At 42.2% G+C, this 23,888-nt stretch overlaps 1 protein-coding gene across 3 annotated transcripts in view; it reads left to right on the top strand.

The window, feature by feature from the left end:
- The first annotated feature begins 37 nt into the window (after nucleotides 1-37).
- Nucleotides 38-23,888, top strand: part of nckap5l (NCK-associated protein 5-like) — a 59,712-nt gene continuing 35,861 nt past the window's right edge. For 2 of the 3 annotated variants that reach the window (XM_056384301.1, XM_056384304.1), the window contains exons 1-2: nucleotides 38-352; nucleotides 18,593-18,678. The gene's annotated coding sequence lies outside the window, so the exon portion shown is untranslated. Of the gene's footprint in view, nucleotides 353-15,810; nucleotides 16,163-18,592; nucleotides 18,679-23,888 lie in introns of those variants that run through there. The other variant, XM_056384303.1, reaches the window with a different exon arrangement.

The raw sequence follows: 23,888 nt of genomic DNA, 5'->3' as shown, positions 1-23,888 counted from the left end.
TATGGTCGTTGCAGGAGTATTTTTAAGTGTGCACAGCATATGTTAAGGCACAGAAAACCACATATACGTGCAGCTTTTTAAGTATATGGTGAAGTTATGTTTGGCAGCATGGGACAGCCTCTGAAAAAAAAAAAATGGGGCGGGTAACGCAATTTCATGCAATGACATCACTTTTCCTCAACCCAAACACTGGACGCCGAGGCAGAGAAAGAAAGCGGCTGCTGCAGGGAGAGGAGGACACCGCTAGAAAATGAGCACAGGGAAAGATCTTATTAAGAAAAACTAGTATATTTTCTACCTTAGTTGACCATGATCCGGCTGCGTCGTCTTCGCCGGTTTCTAACCAAATGAGGTGAGTTTCTAAAAACATAAAAAGGGAAAATGCGGTTTCATGTGCGGTAATGTTCGTCTGGTCGAGAGATTCGCTGGGATACCGACACTGAGCGTTTGGCATGTTGTCTCATTGTTTTAACATCTCCAGGAAAGTAAAAGGTCTGTGCGGATATAAAGATAGAAATATGAGCAGCTTGCTTGAGTATGTTATTAAAACCAAACGCCCCTGTGCTTCCCTACATTTCCCCCCCTGCTTGTGGGCAAGGGCGTAACAGCATTACCCGTGTTGGAGGGGACCCATTTCGGTGCAAGGGTTTTGGGTTTGGAGGGCCTGTCCCCGAGAAAAAAAATGGACATTTTTTTGAGCCCAGTTCCTCCAGTCCAAATAGGTTTCTGTTAAACTGCAACACACGGTGGCTGGAAATACATCCTGTCGCAGTTTTCAGCCTCGTTTTGAGGCTTGAAACCTGAAAAGGGAACATGGAAAAGGAACTGTCATCTGAGTCCTGTAAGTGCTCTGAGTGCACTAAGGTTCATTTTTCATTTTTCATGTCACACTGATGCAGAGGAGAGGAAATAAACTGCGATTCATTAATGCAGTCTCTCTTTAAAAAAAAAAAAAAAAATCCTGGCTGGGTAGAGTGATACTCCACAACCACCAGGCTTGAATTACACCAAATCAGCCTCAGTAATAATGTTAGGGGATGAATTAATATGTGAATGTGTCTGCAGCAGGGATGTAGTGGAGGATAAACCACCCTGCTTTATGTAATATGAAGTTAGGGCCATTTTTAAGGAGAATTAATTATAATAATAGGTTACCTTGATGAAGCACTGCATCACAGCTCTGCAGGGATTGAGTTTATTGTTAACCAGTTGATTTAAAGTCCCCCTCCACTCAAAAATGTGTTTTATTACTTCACTTGGATGTTTGACCTTCGCTGTGAATGATGTGCTGTTTTCACATTTACCTGCAGAAAGAGGAAAGTTCCTCTGTGCTCATCTTAAATCTCAGTTTATGATGTGTATGTACGAGAGGATTGAACTGAAGCCCAAACATTATCCTAAATGAAACTGACAGCTGCCAATGGACAAACAATGTGAACTGACTTTTAATGGAAGGAGGAGACAATCAAAAATATTTGCATAGTCATAGATTCTGGTAGATGAAATTTGTTTCTGGCCCTTGGTCACAGTGAGTCTCCACCATCCAGCTGTTTTTATGTGCATTTTCAATTTCCGCGTGAAAAAATCTGAGTGGAATCACTAGAAATTTAAAAAAAAAACAGTCGAAATATTGCAAAATAAAAGGCTGAAGTGGGATAATCAACAAGAAATAGCACCGTGCCATGCTTGATCTGGTATATCGTTATCAGATGTTCCCAGAAATATCGATATCAGTATCGTCTCATAAATCCAGAGCTGGTCAGGTGATAGCTGTAAGTTTAAATAGTATCGGGGAGCAAGCAAACGCCACACAGAAGAAAATCGGCAGAAGAAAAAGCTATGTGATGCAAGTTTCCATCCATTTCTGTTATGAGAGATGATGTAATGAAAACAGCACCAGACAGTCGAAACCTCAGCCGGTGGAAAACAATGTCGAAAACAGGTTTAAAATGTCACATTTATATTTGTTTTGTGTATGAATTTGCGGAAGGTCAGAGTCTCCTCATCGTTTCCACTCAGATCTGGTGTTTTCGTCTCCTCAGTCGAAGCTTGAGTGACGCTTAAGTCACGTTCTTCACGAAGGCTACGTCAGGATTTTTGTGATATTTCAAGCTTTTTGAATTTTACTTGAGGTGTTTCCACTCGTCCAAACTGAAGAACACAAAACAGATGGAGAGAAATGCACACAGCATTCATTTACTAGCAGCACATAGTTTGTGGTTGGATTGAAATGAATGACCAGTATTCATGATGACAGGCTGACTTTTGTCACAGTAGCAGCAATCTAATTCAGGGTTTAGGGCTGCAATTGATGACTATTTTCATTGTGGATTCCTCAATCAATCATTTGGTTTGTAAAATATAAGAAAATTTCCACCACGGCTTCCGAAAGCCCAAGTTGATGCCTTCAAATTGCTCGTTTTGTCTGCCCAACCCTAAAAATAGACATTTTTTGATCACAAAAGACAAATAAACGCAGCAGATCCTCACAACTGGAGGATAAGCAGGAATAAGGAAATGTTTTTCTTTTTTGCTTGAAAAATGACAAAACGATGAATCTGTTATAAAAAGTAGTTGCTAATCATTATCAACTAATAAAATAGTTTCAGCTCTACTCCAAATTGTACTCTTCAGTCAAACTAATGAATGTGATTGGTGCCTACATTGCCCAGTATTGGAGCCGTCCTGGCAGTTTAATTTATTAGATCATACGTTGACAACGCTGCTTCTCGGTAAACACGATACCTCCGCATTTCCTGAATTGCACTCTAGTCACGAGGAGTGGATTGTTTTCGTGTTTGTTTTCACATTGCGATGGATTATTGGCAATAAAACATGTGCCAGTAATCTCAATAAATTGTAGGTCTAATCAGAGATTAAGCAAGATCTGAAACATCTAAGATGTGTCGGTGTAGCTGTTACAGAGTCTTTTTATTTTTTATTTTTTTGGAGGGGAAAAACATGGAGGCTTAATGATCTGTGCCTGCTGGTTCAGGGCCAGATATACGCTCATACTGTTCTCATTGTCTCATCGTTTTCTGAACAAAGACCAAGCTTTAGGTCAGGAGAAGAAATAAGGACGGAAGGGTTTTGAATTACGGGTTCAGAGAGATGGCCAGCATTCAGGCTGTAAAATATTTAAGTTTCACTGAAGATCTTTTTATGAAATGCTCAATGAATCTTTTAGTGTTTGCAGGCAGCGTTTTCCCGATTCTGCTTTGAAAAGACATGACGTATCCCCTGTGTCTTTTCCAAATTGTGTGTTGATGTAATGTTGCAGTTTGTTGTTTTTGGCAATTGCAGACAAATGTCATATATCATGTAAGAAATCCTTGAAGACTTAGTGGCACAAAGACCCATCCAAACCATGACTTCATGATTGGAGCGAAGCGATGGACTAGTTTCCTGAAAAATAAAACAAAAAGCTCTGAGTCGAGGGGATTTGATCATCTTTCTAGCATTTGAGAGGCATTTCAGATACATTTTTGACCCTCTAAACCTAAAGACCCGCTCTACACATGTTTTTAAAGAGCACCGCACAGATTTAGCAACGTTGGACTTTCAGTGAAACGGTTTAAAACAGGAAGGACTGAAATCGATGCAGCAGAACTAGAGTTATCGCCTTTATTCCACACATTCTTCCTCGTTAAAACCTGCCGCCTACATTACCCACAATGCAACCATTGACAGTTCATCCAGATATTCGGGTGCATTATTAATAATTAAAAGAAATGAAGAGTGGTCTACAGAGGTCTGTTAACCTCACTTCTTTCTAATTCCCCAGGTTTATATATTTAATTTTTTTAAAATTAATTTTCAAACCTGTAGTCTTCAGACCCCGACGCTGACTCATGTGATATCACTTGAGGAAATTTACACTTAATGCAGCTCTTTACACCCTCTCACACTTCTCTCTGTCTTACATCACAATAAACTGAATATTTTAGGATTCCTGACTGGTGGTCGGACAAAACAAGATGTTTCAAGGCGCCATCTTGGATTCAGAGAAGCAAAACGATTCATTAAGAAAGTTCAGTGAAAAAGTCCACTCTCAGTTTTTACATCTCATTTGTGCTTGACTATGTTTTACTACATTTGGCTTTAAGCTAGTTGTGATGTTTTTAAGTCATGCGCTGAGGTACGCGTGGTGAACTCACATCTGAGGTGAGACGTTTTCCTCCTCCAGCAGATGAAGGGAAACTGTGCGTCTCTGTGCACAGTGAAGGTCAAACACCTTTGTTTTTGAATGGAAGGAGACTTTAAAGTCCGCCACCAGGGCAGCGTTGTAAATGTGTCGTCTACTTTGTTGATTGGGTGGAATTATTGAATTTTTTTTTTTTTAGTCGATTCATGTAAGTGAAAGAATTTAAACATGATGGAGGCTGAGAGGAGTTCAGAGCGAATGCGCCTAAATGTGTCACATTTGGAACAATATTTGGTGAAGAACATGAGCACCCACCGGTGCTGTGAACATTTCATCCTGAGGAATGACCTCAGAGCTGCTGAGGGCGGGGGGGGGGTCTGTGGATAAATGTGGTTCCACTCTCCACTCACTAGATTACATTTATGGTCTGTGCGCCCGTGTTTGAGCTCGATTGAAGTTTTGCGAGAGCCCTGTCCCAATGCAACTTCGAGATTGCATATCCGAGCTGTGCCGCATTACATCATGAAAAGCAGAGCCAGTGACTTATTCGAGTGTAATGGGCAGTATAAGTGCTCGCTCGCTCTGTTCGCCTCTAATTGTTCACAGATGTTCTGCACGCCTTTGTGTCCCACATCTTGTTACAGCCAGTTCACACAGACGCCACATACAGTGTTCAGACTTTATTACAGAGGGGAAACGTGGCAGCGAGCGAGCGTTTAATTTGGCTTTTGCTTCTGTTAACTGGTTTTGGTTATGAAATTGTTCATTAGGCGCTGCAGTCCACCGCAGAACATCACCGTGTTTGTTAATCAATAGAGAAAATTGATCACAAACAGCAAAACGCCATCACAAGAAAAGTGTCAGTCTGTCAGTTCAGGAAGCAGATTTTTTTATCACAAATTGTTTCATATTCTGAAACTAACTAACTAATAAAAAGGTCAAATGATGAAACGATTAATCATAGTTGATCGACAGAAAATGAACCGACGGCTTCTGCAGGTCTTTCAATTAAAATTGCTAAAGATCCACAAGGTCCAGTTTCTCAGTTGGGAAAATTTCAAATTAGTTGATTAGTTGATTGATCTAATGTTTAAGGCCTTTCTAAAGCAAACGCTTCCTCTGCTTTGTTTGAATGTACACTGAGTATGTTTGAGTTTGGTCAGACGGACGAGACATTTGAAGACGTCATATTTGGCTCGGAGGAACTGTGATGACCATTTGCACTGTTTACACTGACATAGACGGTAAATCAATCAATCCAAAACTAGTCGACAGATTCATCTGTAATGAAAATAACTGTTGGTTGCACCCATTAAACATAGCACACGAGGTTAAGGCTACAGCTGATGATCAACTTAAATATACAATTTATTTTCTTCAATAGCTCAATTTATTGTTGAATTGTCTCAGAAATGTCAGAAAATAAAGAAAGAAATCCATCATAAGTTCCAGTGTGATGTGTAATGATGTCTTGTTCTGTAACAGTCAAAAACTCACTGAAATATTTCGTTTACAATGATAAAACAAAATTCAATTCCTCACAGTTATTGACCTGAAACTGGAACCTGTTTGACATTTTGACTCTATCTCTGTTTTACATGTGGCAACGATAACGAAACAATTATCAAAACAGTTGCTGATTATTCCTCTGTTGATCAACCCGTCGCTTCAGCTCCACACAGCAGTTATTTGCGGTGGACCCGACTCGAGCGCCTCGAGGCAAACTGTGGGTTTTATGGAGCAAAAGAACCTCACACACTCTCAAGGTCAGTCCGTCTGTGAAATATCACTTTATTGGGTCGTAGTTCAGCGGTTTTACAGGGAGGAAAGAGCAACGGGACGATGATTTAGTCAGTTTGAAGTCTGGTAGGGGCGCGAAGACGGGTCGGAACCTCCTGTAGTCGCCTATCTCTATAGCCCCCCCCCCCCACCCCCCCACCCCCACACATGCATAAACGGCCCTGCTTTGAAGATAGGCCAGGCCGGGGCTGGGACCTCTCCTTATCAGCTATCAGTTCAGCCCTTTATCGCCTCTCCGTCTGACGCATGCAGGTGCTGTAGTTCTGCAGTTACAGTGGCTGGTTAAACACCAAAGGCACTTCTGGAGTCTGCGGTAGCATCGCGGAAATATTCATCAGTTGCTCAACAGATTTGGCGTGATGTGACAAAGCTCTCAGCAGGAGGGAGGACTGACTGAGACATCATCATGATCATCATCATCATCATCATCGCCGCTGTTTGCACACACACACACACAATGCAGATATTTTGATCAAAGGAAGTATCTTTGCCTGCATTGTTTCCCTCGCGGCCCTTTTTTGTTTTCTCCCTTTTGAACCCAGCCACCTCAGCTCAGGCGTCGTTGGGATTATTTGTACGCACGGCAACGAGAACATTAGCCGAAGAAGTCGCAAAAAGAAACAACCTAAAGCCTTGGCTTTGTTCTTCCCATCTCCACACATGAACTGCACTGGAGCCTGCTGTTGTCAAAATTGGCCTCTGAAATATGCATGATTGAAAATGCTTGAGGAATCCTAATAGTATGTGAGAGCGCTCCCACCAAATGCAGAGGACTCATTCAAAATCCACCCTACAGAGGAATCTGTGGTCATACAAATGTTGGAGTAGGCAAAACGCTGCTTTAGCCTCTGCAGCTGTAACAAACCTTCGATTCATCGGCCCGGCCAGAGAAAACATGGCCTGGAATGTGGCTTTAATCAGGTTCAGGTAAACCGGGGTCCCCACCACGTCCTGCGCGGCCACAAAAGGATTAAATGGCTGTAATTTTGCTCCGTTTTTATGCAGACACAATGTGTTAGATTCCCAGCTCAGATTTATGCTTTGAGTTATGACCCATGATAACTTGGATTAAGCCTGCGTAGATAAAGAATAACAGGGACAGTGGGAGGTTGTCTCTGTATCCAGGCTGACTTGTATCCTCTGCGTTGAACAGTGTTTCTTTGTGCACCCCTGCAGTTTATTTTCATTTGTCTTAAAATAAGTTGTTATTGAGGAGCTGTGTGCACCCCTCCCCCCACCCGTCCAATCCCTAAACCCTCTCCCACAAGGTGCTTACTGAAATGCTGCTGCGCCAGTGTTTTGAAATTCTCACGAGCTTCCTGTTTCAAACCTTATCCATCGGTGCGACCTATATGCCTTGAAAAACATCAGCGCTCTTCCCATGGAGGTGGTGTTTTGTCGGGTGCGATGGAGAGCAGATTGTTTGGAGGCTTAAACGAGGATCTCCATATATAACCCTCCATACTATCTCCGTACCATAAATAGGTTTTCCTCTTGGCCAGAACTTGGGAAAAGGATGTGGATGATGAGTACGCCTGGCTTCGACTCACTCCTGGTCGAGTTTGAGCCGCTGCGGCTGGCAGCCAGATGTGGCCAGATGTGGAGGAACTGTCCATCGCCAAACCACTTGTGCTGCTCTTATACCTTCTTTTTGGGCCGGCGCCATTGTTCTTTTCATGGCTGGAGTGTGTATCGCAAACGTTTAATTTGGTCTGGCTGTTTCTGGGTCACCGACTTCACTGAGCCTGACACTGGTGATTGTGAATCACTGGTATCATGAAACTGGTTTCAACTGGTTCTGTTAACACTGTGTTTACTGATCCAGCTGTGAGCGTCATCATGTGACAGAGTTACAAGAAACACATCGATGTGTCTTTGACTCTTGGTCAGACAAAAAAAAAATCTATTTGAATATGTTAACTTGAACTTTTCCAGTTTTTGCTGACAATTTAGACAAAGAACAATCAACTAATTATTGAAGAAAACAATGAATTTATAACTTTATATTAGCTGTAAACTGTCAGGTTCCTGTCTGAATGCTGACTCCAGTTTCCCAGTGATGTGTTTGGATCCCTGCAGTTTAGTTTACCATGGTGATCTGCTGTGTGAGGCAGCTCTGTGATGGCGGAAAACCTGAGTTTAAGATAACAGGATAACCCACTAACCTCTACTCACAGTGTGCTCGTGCTATAACATAGTAACTCAGCAGAATGGACATGATTGCTGCTTATGACCTGGATTAACTTGTCTGGCCTCAGCTGCGTGTCTTGTTCAGCCTCCACATTTTTTCCAGTCATGTCAGGGTTCAGCAGTTTGGTGCGAATATGACTCACTGAGGATCAGGTAGTGAAGGCGTTTGCTGACACACATGGAAATGTAGTGTGCAGCTGGACGGAGCGCAGTTGCTCCTCTGGCAGGCGGTCTGGATACACGGCTCGTAGTCTGGTTGGCAGGAGACCCTTCCTCTCTGTGGAGTATTTACAGTGGTATGAAACCTGCCTTTATAGGGGCCGTGACAAATGGTTTTCATTACTGGGATTTTATGATTGCAGAAATGAACTGGGGAGCATACTTTGAATCCTTTCACATGTGAGGGATTTATTAAGGCCATCACAGCTCTGCAGTGAGTTACCTCTAAAGTTGTGAATAGTGCTGCAACTAATGATGATTTCAAGCATCCATTATTGTGACGTTTATTTTCTTCATAATCAATTATTGTCAAAAAATAGTGAAAAATGCCGTCACCATTTAATGAAGCTGATTCCAAAACCCGAAGGTCTTAGTTTGATATCATGGAAAACAAATAAATCCAGTAAATATTCAGATCTGAGATGATAAGCAGCCATTGTTTTGGTATTTTTACTGATTGAAAATGATTTAAACTTGTGATAACTGATTTTTGGCAACTTGGAGGCAGCAGGTTGTGCTTTTTAATGATATGGTGAACTTAAAAAAGTTGCTTATTTAAACATCCAGCATAGATTAAGAGTTGTGTTTCTGACCTCCTGGTAAATGTAAGTCCAGTATTCTCTCTGTTTTTGGTCTCCACTGGCTCCTGAGGGAAATCTGTGTCTCTTCAGCTGCTAAATGCTCCACTGTGATCACCAGCTGGTCTCCGACCGAGTCTGTCTGCTGTTCGGTGGTCTGGACACTAACCACACTATGAGAGCAGAGAGAGTGAACCGAAACTCAACTCCATTATTCAATTCAGTAAGCTTTGTTGACATGAATGTCAGGTGAACAAAAAGTGTCAAGGATAACACATTTAAATAATGAGACGGGACAAAAAAAGAATGAAATTCATTAAGTAAAATAAAGAGATAAAAAAGAAGAGAATGTGTAATAAGTTATGTCAAGATAATTATTTGTCACATTCGGTGAAGTTTTAATTGTGTCCCTCAGTTTGTGACCTGCAGTCACATATTGTGCAGCTCTGTTTGCTGTGTGTCCCTCTGCTAATAAAATCTGTTGTTTTTCACTGTCATCGAGCTCTGAAGGTTGGGATTAATAAACCAAACTTCATTAAGTCTTCCACTCTGTTGTTGTTGTTATTATTATATTTATCACATTTTCAGAGGAAGTGCGTCTCTGTCTGTACGTCACCTGTCCTGCAGTGAGCACAGACTCTTTCCTCTGGTGGTATTCAGCACTTGTGTTCGTCCGCTCTCTGTGGTGAGACTGAGTCTGTATTTGATCTGGATCTGTCTCTGCTTTGTGTCTTTGACAGTCGAGAGATAATTTATTGTCATGGTTTACGACCAGATAACAATTAAGTTTGTTTTGAGTTTTGGTTTGATTAGTCCAGTGTTCCAGATAGGCATCTTTTGTCAATTTAATAATTCTGTTTAGTCTGATTAGTGGATGGAGGGCAGCGCGGGTCTGAGGTTGAACAGTACCGGGTGTCGTTTCATCAGTCGGTCTCAGGACAGGCTGACAGAAGGGAATTTTTCGGGAGGTTGAGTTCTGGGGTTTGTAGTTCCTAAGATCTCAGTGTGTCTTGGGGTTTGAATTTGAGATGTAACAAAAATATAAGTGTTCTTTTTTTAACGTTAATAATCAGTGGGTATTGATCTATTGTCGTCCTGAAGCCTGAGTGAACCCAAACTTCACTATAATACGCTGTCAAATATTTTAGTCCAAATTCTAATTGCCTATATTGTAAAATTTGATGCACCTTAAAAACAAATAAATTAAAAATAAGTATGAAACTGGCAGCTGACTACAGGTGTAATTATTTCCGTTTTTAATTAATTAATTAATTAAATGTATTTAATTGTTTAGTCTAAACAAATTTGTTGAATATTTATGTGTATGTGTGTGGAAAAAAGATTACATTATACATACAGATACATTCACAATCCCTCCACCCACAGTGATGCCTTCAGGTTTCATGTCTTGTCCAACCAACAGACCAAAAGCTTAAGGTTTTTAATTTGCTGTCACATACGGCAAAGAGAAGCAGAAGAGCGCCACATCTGAGAAGCTGAAACCGGAGAATATTTGGGATTTCTGATTTTGAAAAATGACTAAAACGATTAATGGAATATCAACATAGCTGCCTAAATGATTAATCAGCTCATCATCAGCTCTCCATCTTGATCTTGTCAGCGCCTTATCATTTATGAAAGTTCTTGCTGATTCATTTTCTCTCGGTCGATCAATCGACTGATCGTTTCTGCTCTGCATGTGAAGGTTCATTTCTCTCGGCTCTGTGCACGTTACACAAATAGCTACGATCACCGAACCAGACTGTGGGCAGCCGCTGATAATAGCTCACTGACTACAACTCCTGACTTCCTAATGAGATCCGACTAAGCCGAGGCTTCATTCAAATTAACACACGAGGCCTCCACTGACAGCGCCGGGGTTTTTATAGCCCCAGCTGTAGACCCCCGCACATCTCCTCGCCCAGGCCCGAGTGTCACGTTTCTTGTAGGTGGATTAGCGCTCCATCCCCACACGGAGCTGTGCACATTACTGCTCATTAAACTGTCTGCCCCTCAATAGGGGGATTGTACCCTATGCGTCTGATTTACAACTCTTAATTCAGAATTTCCCTGACACTTCTCTCTCTTCAGCCGCCATCTGACCACAAACGTTAACGCCGGACCATCTGCTAACGGATCATCGCTTTCTGTATCTTTTACTAGAGCTTGCTGCAACTAACGATTATCTTTTTTTTTTAAACTCCCAAATGTTTTTTCTTATTAATAAATTAAGTCTGTAAAATGTTTTGCACAAGATGACTGCCACAATTAAAGTGAAGAGCAGGAAAATCTTCACGTTTCCATGCAGTTAAACTCGCAGTTCAATCAAAATAACCTGCACCTTAAACCAAATCTGGAACCAGAAGATTATGATATATTTGCTTGGAAAAAATATTATTTATTTAAGTGTTTGATCTGCAAAAATGACCATTGTTATCTCTTAAAACCCAAGGTCTCCAAATTGCGTGTTTTTGTACGGCAGCAGCCACTAGAAGCAGATCCTCCATTCGACTATCTGTGTCGTGCGTATCTTATTATCATGTAGGACAAAAGAATAGCAGCAAATCCCTGACATTGGAGAAGCTGGAACCGGCTCCGTTTTGTCATTTGACTAATCATTCCCGTTCCGGTCTTGTCTGCTGGGCTGATATTGTCCTTTGTTTAAGGGCTGGAAAGATTTCCTGTGTCATTTCATGCAGTCAGGACCTGAGGTGCTGCATGTATGTAAATGGCTTGTTTGAAAAAGAGGTGTCGTTGAGTGTGATGATGGTGTGACAAGTCCTGCTTTACATGTTGTTTGCATTGAGTTTAAAGTCAGTCACATGTCTGTATCCAGTGTGCCCGTAGGAGAAGCTCTTATCCAGCGAGTTTAACGGCACGTTTTTATCACCCCTCGACGTTCTTAATGTCCGCGAGTCTTTATGTCCCACATTACCATTGAGTATTTTGAGCAGTTTGTGAAGATTCTCACTCGGGGGAAAGTGGATGGCGGAGGGGGTGACAATAGGCCTTTTATGTTGAGAGTTATCCTCATTCCCTTGTGTTAGCTCCAGGGGACCATGTGACCGGCTCTCATTCAGGTCATGTCGGCCTGTTCAGCCTTTGACCCTCTTAGAAGGGAAGCTACTCCCTCAATGTCCCATTCATCCCATACAGATGTCTGTGAGCGTTAAGGTCTCACACTGTAGAGGTATGACAATCCCCTGACGAGCCTTCAGTCAGTGGCATGAGTAGTTAACCGCCTCTGTGCTGTGCCGCTGTCACGCTCGATTCCTTCAGATGTATTGATCAAGATCAAGATCAGATCAAGTGGGCGTCTCCCAAAGTTACAGTCTTGTTAGTTTGAAAGTCCCCTCTTTGTGTTTCCCTGGACGAGGGTTGAGTCCGACAGCCGGTTCCATTTTGGTTCTGGATTTGTTGAGCTCTGACGCTAACGAATCTCTAATCAAACCTCTTGTCTTTCCTTGTTTTTATGCCTCGATGTCGCCACCAGCCGAGTCCAGAGGAATTATGTTTTCAGGTTGTCCGTCTCATTCTTGTGAACACGAACACCTTGAGGGAATGTCTTCAAATTTAATTTAAATGTGCACTTGGACTCAAGCAGATAAACAGACTATATTTTGGTGGTTAAAGGTCAAAGGTCAAGGTTACTGTGACCACACAAAATACACTTACTTGTCCCAACTCCGCCAAACTGGACGTACAACAACGAGGCGATTATTCTGGTCTTCAGTCCAGGTGTATTAAACCTCTGTAGAGGAAGAGGACACGGCGAGATGTCTCATGTATTAATGTGAGTCATTCTCATTGCTCCACACAGACCTGATGCCTCCGTCTCTTCATTGGAAGCACGAGTGACTTCATGTACGTCAACATTAAGTCTGATACACTCGGTCGATACACAATCTTTTTCACCTCAGCCGAATATAAAAGCTTTTTTTTGTTATAGTTTGGCTTTTTTTTTTCCCCCCAAATTTGTACTCAGACTGTTGTTGCTGAGCTGTAGTGGAGGGATCGGCAGCAAAGACAGACTTGTGTAATAAGAAGGTTTCCTCCTGATTGATCTAACTCAGTTTGCTGAAGCCTGATGTTGACTACTGATAAATTTTGGAATTCAATTTTGATTAACTCTATAATGAAGTTTATCTAATGTTTATCCAGGGAAAACAGAACCAGGACTGTGGATTTTGTCTCCATCTCTTACATCGGAAGGACAGAATTCAAAATCTGTGATCCCGTCTCTCAGAATGAGCTGTAGTTGAACAGTACTGATCATATTATGCAGGTTCTCGCTCTCTCAGCCACTAGGTGGACTCAGCTTAGAGCTGTGGCTGTGAGCACAGAGTGGGCAGGACTGCCATATGTGTGAGTAAATCCTCACTGGACACAAGCTCTTTTGATCTGGATGATTTTTGATGTGAAGCTCAGCGTCTGCTGTGTGTTGTGTCTTTGTTGTGGTTAATTCTTGATGACCTGTGCAGTTTTCCAAAGGCAGCTCAGCACATTTGATGGTATTTAATACATTAGTTTGTCTTTGGGTTTTTCCCTGATTTTCCACAATGGATTTATCTGTGTCTCTCTGTTTGATATTTATCTTAAAAGCATCGTTTGGCTTCTTTCGTCTCAGACAAATTGAAATTCTGCTGTGAATCTAGGGCAGTTCTATACTCGCCGAACTGGCTCCACTGTTATGGTCAAATCTGAATGACAATAGCTTGAAACAACTGACATTCATTCATGTGAGCACCCCGGGGCACTTGATTTTGACCATAGGAAGTCTGGTGTGGGGCAAAGTCGATTCAGGTCAGGTCTCTTGTCGGCTCAATTAAGGTCAAATTAAAAAAGGAATCGCTCACTTATATAGATCGCCTTTTAAAAACAATGTCTACAGAGGCGATCGTAGGGATGTTTTGCCTTCCATTATTGCTTTATTGTATTATCCTCCCACATTCTGATCATGAAACCCGTGTTTTCTTCCTCCTCCCGTTGTTGTTGCCTTGGCGCCCAGTCATTTTGTCATCAGACTCGGTTTAGTGTGTCTGGTATGTCTGGGGGTATGAGGATGATGTGGCTTCATTAACAAGGAGAGCAGATGAGTCACACAGGGTGAAAACCTGGGAGAGATGAGCACACACTGAGACACTGTCCCGACCGGTTCAGACGCGTCACACAGATAGTAGAACCAGAGCGAGGCACATACTCATTCACAGAAGTCACCGCACTGTAGGTGAAAGAGTGACTGCAACAGAGTTGTTGGTTGATGTGGAACCGTTTAGGTAAATTATTAATTGTTTCCACCAAAAAAAAAAACAAAGCAAGCCAAATATTTTCTGGTTCCAGGTTCAGATTTGGAGATTATATGATCGTAAACGCATCAAGCTCTGGGAAATTTTCCGAAAGCTTAAACAGTTACAGCAAAATGAAGGGCAAATATTTTGATAATCTGCTAATCGTTAGTCATATTTCAAGCAAATAAATTCCACACACTCACTAGTTCACTAGTAAACAAACCATATATATATATATATATATATATATATATATATATATATATATATTTGTTTATTGTGACAAAGACCCTAAGCAGGATATTTTATAGCTGAAAAATCAGCTGCTCTCTGGAGGACAAACTATGTAACTGACACACTGTTTCTGAATGACCTCAGACCTGCTTAGGTGTTTCCATCCGGCAGTTTCTTGTTAATTATCGGCCAATATATACATTTATATTGATAAATCTGCAAGAAGAAGATTAGATCAGCAGCTTTTCTTTGTCTTATATGATAATAAGATGAACATCTTTGGGTTTTGGACTGTGAGTCAGACAAAACAAGACATCTGACATAGCTCTGGGAAATTAATATTATATTATACTATATAATGGCCATTTTCCTAAAGCTTAAACAGTTAGTTGATCAATCCATTCGCTGATAATCGAGTAATCATTAGTCGTATATCAAGAAAATACATGACAAACATTCACATACTTCCATCTTCAACAGTATTTCTTTAATACAAATAAAATCAAATTTTAATACTGGTATTAGATGATTATTATTGTGTTATTGTGACAAAGACAGACATTAAGCAGGATATTTTATTGTTGAAAAATCAACTAGAGGCCAAACTGTGTCGCTGGGAAACTGTTTCTAAATGACCTCAAACCTGCTTTTGCGTTTCTGATCTGCAGTTTCATGTAAATTATTGACCAATTTACACAACAACACTGATATATCTGCAATATGCTAATATCCGCTGATATGTAGCTGGAGCTCTACTTGTCACAAAACGAAAACAAACAAAACAAACAGACGTCAGGATGGGGCTCTGCTAACGAGATAATCTGCATACTGAACATAATTGCGGGTTGAGACCCTAAACTATGCTTGTCTCCTGTTCTGAATTCATTCTGGTTTCCAGTGACTTCCTTTCCCCCAGTGAAGCCACACAGGCCCCAGTCCAACACTTATTACCAATGTGATTGAGAAAGACAATCCTCTTAGCTCAGAGCCTGTTTTCTTTCTAGGGCACTGAATGGCTGTGTGCAGGAGTCCTGTCAGTTCAGCCCGGCTGTCGGATATCCTCTCTCTGTTACGTTCCTTTGTCCGCTCCGTGGTAGGGTCTCTTTTGAAACACAACCCCCCGCTCCACCTCTTTATGGCCCGAGCCGGCAGCTGCAGGGTTAATGTTTAGCAGCAGCAGCAGCAGCGGCAGCAGCAGCAGCAACAGTACAGCAAGGCAGAGAGGCAGGAGTCGTAGGAGGAGGAGGAGGAGGAGGAGAGGAGGAGGAGGAGGAGGAGGAGGAGGGGAGACCGGCAGAGAGGTGGGGGCTGGTCCACAGCTGTTGTAGTAGGCAGGGTCTATCGGGGTAGGAAGCCTGCCTCACTCGCCCTGGAACAATGGGAGACATGGCAGCCTCTGCAGACAGCACAGGCACACACACACAATGCACATGCCCAAGGACAGGCCTTTTCTGGCTGTAGCTTAGAGGAAACCGGCTTCCTCGCTACACTCAGAGGGTGACGGCACTTTTTAACGGGGGGAAAATAATCTCCTCCGCAGCCGGAAAACAGAAATGTAAGGTTGTGGCCTCTCTTGTCGCTCTCTCTCTCTCTCTCTCTCTCTCTCTCTCTCTCTCTTTTTTTCTTGTTCTGGTGCCTTTACATTTGATTCTGCTGGGAGGAGATCTCAGATGTGCTGACTGGATGAGTGAAAAGGCAGCAGGAGGAAGGTGAGCTGACCCAAAATTTGTGCTTGAGGCGGGGAGGGGGGGGGGGGGGGGGGGGGGGTTTGTAGATGTGTGAATACTGATTCATTTCATCCAGCTGACATGCTGGTTGGCCCTCCTGCTCCGTGGTGACAGTGTTTCTGTGCCAAACTAAAGCGCATTTTAACTTATTTTAGAATAAAGTGACGTGACAGCGACGGAACATGTTTTGTTTGGTCTTATTGTGTTGACTCGGTATGAATGGACTCGATGCCTCTGATTTGTTCTGTGTGTTTAGGTTAGCATTCATATGTGTGGGCTAGCTTACATCATAGGAGCATTTAGCAGCACTGTTAACCACACAGTGTGGTTTTTATTTTTGCCTGAACCAACGCAGGATCACGGGAGGATTGTTTTGGTCGCAGCTAACAAAGTGTCATAAATCTGCCAAATGTGTCTGCCGGTGGTGGATACCGCAGCCTGAATGTTGTTTGTGGCTGAGTGTGTGTGTGTGTTTAAAACAGAAACACAGTTTGTGTTGTATCAGAGATGGACGAGCCCTGTGATGCGTTTCCTGGGTGTGGATGGAGATTGCCTGGCACAGATCTTTAAGAAGGATCCCTGCGTTCTGTGATTGCTCTCCATGGCTCACATCCAACCTCTCAGGCCCTTTTGGGGAAGGGAGCTCCCCTCCTCCACACACACCCCCCACCACCACCCCTTCCCCCACCTCCTCTCCACTGCCTCCGCTCCTCATCCCAAATATTGCTTGTGTAGGATTCGTCTCGGTTCATATAGCCAACCATCACACAGGAAGCGGCACCGGGGGGAGCCTGCCAGCCTGATTCTGTCTCACCCACATCTCTCTGCCTCTTTGATATTTATCTGCATCTGTATTAATGATGCAGACAATCATGTGATAATGGTGTGTCTGCAAAAAAAAAATAGTCTTTGGCCTACATTTCTTTTTTTATTTGGGCGGTAGGGGGTAAGATTCAAGTCTTCTCCGATCTTGTTTAAATCCATCATGTGAGGATTTAGGTTTTTGTCACATTGTTTACATCTCCCGCCTACACACTTTGCCTACACAGCAAGAACTTCAATCTGCGCCCATCCAGATTGGCAGATGGAAAGGGTGGTGTTTGACATATCCTGAGACGGACTTGCCTGTGCCAAATCCCCAAGAGTGCGACTGACATGATTTAAGAAGCTTTTGTGCATTTCTCCTCTCTGCTTCGGCTGAGTCGCCTTTGAATTTTTTTTTTTTTTTTTTTCTGCTCTTTCTCTCCAGCCTTGCCCTCATTCCATGAATCTCATCTCCTCATCCTCCCTCATCTGCAGCATCTCACCAAACCTTTCTGAAAACGTCTGCCCTCAAATATCAAAGTCCGGCCTCAGTAAATAAATACTGGTGAGGTGCCGCCGTCGAGGTGTTTTTATGGGCCGCTGTGATCTGGCTTCATGACACGGATCACGGATCACAGATCACGGCCTGTGATTGTTTTTCTTCCACCCAGTACCAGGTGTATCGAAGAGGACACGGCCAGACCAGATGATCTGCTCTTGCTCTATTAAAACCCAGATTGAGAGGGCAGATGCTCAACACCTCTAATCCCATTTCAGTTTGACAAGATCTAACCGGATCAGGCCGTGTTACCTTATAACAGTGCTGCTGGAAATGAAGAGTTAATGCTGCAGCTCGGTGCCTAAACATATCTGGAGTGATCAGACAAAACGCAGACTGAGGAAACGCTGCAGCAGACGGGGCGTCCCATTTAGCTTATAAAAGAAATCTTTGTAGGATGTAAACATGATTAACAGGGGACTCGGTTAATGGGGGAATCCCACATTGGACTTAAACTTAAAAAAAAAATCAGTGTGAGGCAGTCAGCGTGTAAAGTCTGCACGTCCTGCGTTATCAGAAAGACATAAAAGGGGAGTTCTTAAACGCTGTGTCTGCTGAATTATTCATCCATCTTTCTTTCATTACACTTTACAATGACTCAGAGATGAAAGGAAAGACGAGAGGAGGAGAGATTGAGGAAGGGAGCGAGATAGAGGGGTGGGGGCGGTGGGGGCCTGTGGTCTTGGCATGGCTGGCGTCTGCCGAGCGCTGGTGTCTCCCGAGGGCAACGCAGCGTCTTCCTCTCCTCCCGGTTTCCTGTTCACTCGCAGAACAGAGGAAACCTGCCGCCCCTGCCCGCCACAGCTCATCACAGAGGTGACATTGGTCTCAATTCCCACCCCCACCCAACCCCACCTCCACCCCAGCGCAAAACTCCCGCCATCCAAATTTTTCAAGATCTCATTACACACGGCCAAACCTTGTGGTTTCATGTCTTATGATTCACAGAGACACGAACGGGACAGGCAGAGACGTCGGGAGGTTTTTCAGAGGAGGAAGTGTGAGAGTTTATTAATTAAAATGTGTCCGTGTGTTTTCTTCCTCCTCAGCTCCTTGGTTTTGTTGTTGGGAGACAGAGGTGCCTGACAGGAGACGGACTCCTCTTCAAGCATCATAAGGAGAGCTGCAACCACAGGTGAGTGCCTTCGTCTGTGCTGGTCATGTCGTCATGTGGGGAAACTACCTCCGGTTTTAATGTGTGTCACTTCACTTCTTTACTGATTTGATTTTCAGATCTTCTGACTTTTCTTGATGAATCGATTCATTGTTTGGTCTTTGATAATGAAAAACACTCATCATAGTTCTAGGTTTTCAGTGGACTGTTATTTATGAGAAAGAAAAACAGAAAATGTCAGAAGGTGGAGCCAGGGAATGTGAAAAATAACTGAAATGATTTTTCTATTGATTAATTGACGAGTCGTCGCAGCTGTAGTTTGTCTTTAAAATCAGCTTTGTGAATTGACAGCCGTGAAGGAGAGTTACTCTGTTTAACGTCATCCGTGTCTCTGCTCGTTTGTCATCAGACTCGTTGGCAGATGTGTTCAAAAATAAAGCAGCCCTTTCTGTCTCTGAGGTAAACACCCATGAAAAGTTAAACCGACCATTGCAGCAGTTGCTTCTGGGTAATTTGTTCAAAGGACACCATGGCTCTTTATTTACAGTAGATGACACGTTAGTTGTTTCCTCTGGTGTGAGGTTGCGCTCTGTTTGTTTGCTGGTGAACGCAGCGCTCTGTCTTCACGTACAGGTATCCATCTGACTCGTGTTGGGAGGAACAAAAGCTGCACATGCCCGCCTGGCTCCGAGGCCGACACATGATCCTCTCGCTTTTGTTCAGTGATTGTGGGACTTTAAGCTGCGAACGCGGGGCCTCGCCGCACTTTGTTTACACTTGGCAATGTCAGATTTCGTGGCTGTGTTTTTGAGAAGGGTGGATTTTCAAAAACAAAACGGAAAGCTTCGTGTTGACTTTGACCTCCAGGCTCAGCTCTTTGGCTCTTTTTCCTTCTTACATCAGCTTTGCTGGTTTATCTCTTCGTTTGTATAGTTAGAAAAACAACAGAACTTTTTTTTTTTTTTATCGCTCAGTCATTTTTCACGTCCTGTAGAAAAGAACATGGTTGTTATGTTTGTTAATCCGCATACACGAAGGTTTGGGGGAAATATTACACTCATTACAACACTTCCTGTGTGAGGATATCTCCTGAGTAGGGCTGTGTTCATTTTTGATTAAACTGCAGATTATTTTCTGATGTAATTGATTATCATTTTCAGACGTGTCGTAAAAAATGGCCCTTATGATTTCCCACAGTCCGAGGTGAAGTCTTCATATCTTATTTTGACCAACCAACAGTACGAAACCCAAATATATTCAGTTTACTGACAAATATCACAATGACAAGCAGTAAATTCTCATATTTGAGAAAATGGAAATAAGTAAATGTTTTGTTTGAAAAACGATTGAAATTATTCGATTATTAAAGGGAAGAAACACAAAGACATTTTATTATTTGTTGCTCTGTTGTTAAGCAAGCAGAGTTGACTCTGCTTACTCACCTTTTTGTTGTTTTGTTTTTGTTTTGTTTTTCTTCCTTTGGACTTTTTTATTTCAACTTTGCAACATTCTCCCACAGTGTGTTTTTAAAAGAGTTTCTCCTAAGGCTTCGTTTGCGTAAAGTTGAGACGCTCACACAGAAGACAAATTAAAAAGAACATAAGTATAAAATCGAAGCAGCAGAGCGAGAGATGTCCTGACTTTGTGTTACGGTAATTCAGACATGACATGAACACAGCAGAAGCTACTGGAGCGAGTCAAACTCCAGAAATGATGGATTTTACATTTCGCATAATGTAACTGGACATCGTCTTTGAATAGAAGCCACAGAGACATTTATACAACAGTTTTACTAGAGCTGCTTGTGATGAGTACATTAACCTTTTGTGTGTAAAGTCAGTAAAATGATGTTGATGCTGTTTCTCATCACTGCCGTCTGTCACAATAAACTAAATCATATCTGTTGTAAGTCCGGGCCTGACTTCAGTCATCAGGTTTGTAAGACGTAAACACATGCAAAGCTCACGTCGTCCTTATCACACGTGAGTGAGATTCACCAGAATACACAGATTCAATGATTCAATTTTCTTAAATGATGAATTCGTTTTGCAGCTCAGGATAATGTTGTTGTTTCACCGTGGAGGGATTAAAAAAAAGAGAGAACTTCCTGTCAGCAGCGGTGGACTGTCGCTCGAGTACAAATTTGAGTTGCTTTACTTTTACTCCACTACATTTTAGAAAGATGTAGTTAATAGTTGCTTTACGCACAAAACATATTAAGATCTCATTTACATAACGGCCCAGTAGTATTGGAGCTGTTTCATTTAATTGTCATTTTTCATGTAAAATGCCAAAATATTTCCTGGTTCCAGCTTCTCAAATGTGAAGTTTTTCCTTGTAATTATTTTATTAATTTGAGGTTTTTTTTTTTTTTTTTTTTTCAAACTATTGATTGGACAAAACAAGCAGTGTGATAGTGTCACTTTGGGTGAGTGTGATGAGTAATTCTCACAATTTTCTTTACACACCAATAATCAATCAATGAATGAAGAAAATAAGAATAATAATTTTCACTTGTAGTGGAGTGTTTTTACAGTGTGGTATTACTACTTTTACTGAAGGAAAAGATCTGAATTAGGGGCGTCGCAATATTACCGGTATTAACAATAACTGACAGATTTATATCGTGTTAATCATGCACATGTGATAATATGATGATGGCAGATATTTGGCCTTGTGGATGTTTTGTTTATCAGTTCATCTGGTTGCTCTTTCGCTCTCCATTAAGTGTAATTTTCCTTTTTGTACAGTTATAGTTACAGATTCTCTCCACCTCTCTAGACTCGTAAAAAGAGACAAACCACAATTAGATTTATAGGTTTTTTTTTTTTTTTTTTTTCAGATTTCCTCTAGACATCACAATAATAATATCGTTAGCATGAATTCTTCTGGCCGTGATGATCGTGTAGTGAAAATCTGTTACTGTCACAGCCCTGATCTGAATCCTCCTCCTCCGCTGGCTGCCAGGCGGCGAGGTCACTCAGCAGTGCAGTGTGCAGAGCAGCAACATTAACTCTCTTTGCATTCCCCTCGTGGCTTCTCTCTGTCGGGCTCTGACAGCACCAGCGGCTGCGAGTCTGCCAGCAGAGCTCAGTGGAGGGAGCTCCCTGGCACCGCAGCTCCGCCGGGACACACTGAGCCTCTGCTCTGCCCTGTCAATGAGCCTCTGTGCACAGGCCAGTCACACAGTCCTGAACCACCATAAACCACCATCAGGATGACAATACTCTCTCTCTCTCTCTCTCTCTCTCTCTGTCTCTCTCTCTCTCTCTCTCTCTCTCTCTCTCTCTCTCTGTCTCTGTGTCTCTCTCTCTCTCTCTCTCTCTCTGTCTCTCTCTCTCTCTCTCTCTCTCTCTCTCTGTCTCTGTGTCTCTCTCTCTCTCTGTGTCTCTCTCTCTCTCTCTCTGTCTCTCTCTCTCTCTCTCTCTCTCTGTGTCTCTCTCTCTCTCTGTGTCTCTCTCTCTCTCTCTCTCTCTCTCTCTCTCATTAATTCAGACACTAAGTTAAGGCCAGTTTGTTTGTGTAACACTTTTCAACAGCAATGAAATGTAAAGTGCTTAAGACAACATATAGCTGTAACATTGAGTTGATTAGTTGATCAACACGACATAAATCTGCAACTGTGTTGATAATGAATCATTTCAGACAATTTCAAGCCAAAATAACAAACATCGTCTGGTTCCAGCCTTTTTGCTGCTTTTCTTTCCTTCATGATGGTAAACTGAGTATCTGCTCTGAAGTGTTCACAACCAATCTTCAAGTGATTGAGTGGAAAATTAAAACAGGTATTTTCTCTGTTTTGACATTTTTTAGACAAGATTGTGAATCAACAATGAAAATAATTGTTAGTTGCAGCCGCAGTTCAAACCACACCCACACAGTCCTGATGAGGCAGACTCTTTTGTGAGTGTTAAACTCTTATTAGATAATAACCAACTAAAAATGAGCTCAAATAGAATAAAACAGATGAAACAGGAGAGTAAAGTTTTCTGTGCAGTTGCTCAGCAGTGCAAGATATGAATGAAAAGTCCCAAATGTTATTTAATTAAAGGCAGAAAAGTCTTAAGCCATGATTTAAAAGAACGGAGAGCAGATCTGTGGTGTGTAAGAACTAAAGGCTTCATGACTCTGGGGACAGTGAGCAGACCTGCCCCGGATGATCTGAGAAGTCTGGGCGGTTCATTTGATCGGTTCTTTGATCGGACACAGATAGGACTTTGATCCAGGGGGTGTTTTTAGACGTGAAGGCATGTTGGATTCTGAGTAAATGGGACACAACTTGTTCTGAGAGATTCTTCTTTCCAGTGGCGTTTTCAGCGAGGCTCGTGACGTTTAACTCTGGCCATCAAAAGAAACCGCAGCGGCGGCTGAGCCACATTTTCATGTTATATTTAGAATCACTCTTGTTGTCTTTTGGTCCACGCTGTAATTTCCATGTGAATGTTCGCGAACACAGAGAGAGATGTGTGCGTGTTTCTCAGCCCTGCTGCCCAGAGCTTTAATGTGCATTAGTGAAGAGAAAAGTTGGTATTTATAACTCCTCAGTGTCGTTCCTGTATCCAAGGTCAAATGGATGGCTAATATCTGCTTCCGTTCTTAGATGGGCTGCATTGATCAGCCGTCCATTATACGTGGAGGTTCGGCTGTGTCCAGTCAATCCCGGCTCAATAAGCGCCCTACACTTTTTAGATGGTGCTGCTTAGGTTTGTCAGTCAGAGTTCGCCGTCCACAGGCCCACGATGTTCAATAATCTTCCTGTAAACGCTTTGCAAACAGCTCTAGTTACACAAGCCCCGGCAGGTCTCTACTGGTTTCTCATGAAACGATTAGAAGCTATCGAGCATTTCCCAGTCGTAGGTTTTATTCTGTATTGTGGTGTTTTGTGCATATTTAGGGCTAGGTATTGTGTCTTCTTCCCAATACCAATCCCAAAAGCATGGCTTAAGATTCTGAATCACAATGAGATGATATATTTTATACTTCTTAATTTCTTTTTATATATATATATATATATATATATATATATGTGTGTATAACAGCAAAATGATTGCACTAGTAAAATAGATATTGCCAGCATATTGACATGTAAGTATACATGTTACAAATGTGATATGGGTCATAGTGGACTAATAAATCTTCTTATATTGAGGAAAGGGAAAAAAACAGCGAAAGGAAGGCAAGTGGGATTTTAAGCTGCAACTGTGCAGATGCAAGCTGATGATTATTTTCAA

Source organism: Seriola aureovittata, chromosome 9, assembly GCF_021018895.1.
Source record: "Seriola aureovittata isolate HTS-2021-v1 ecotype China chromosome 9, ASM2101889v1, whole genome shotgun sequence".
In the NCBI taxonomy this organism is placed as follows: Eukaryota; Metazoa; Chordata; class Actinopteri; order Carangiformes; family Carangidae; genus Seriola; species Seriola aureovittata.
This window is presented reverse-complemented; position numbering and strand designations above follow the sequence as displayed.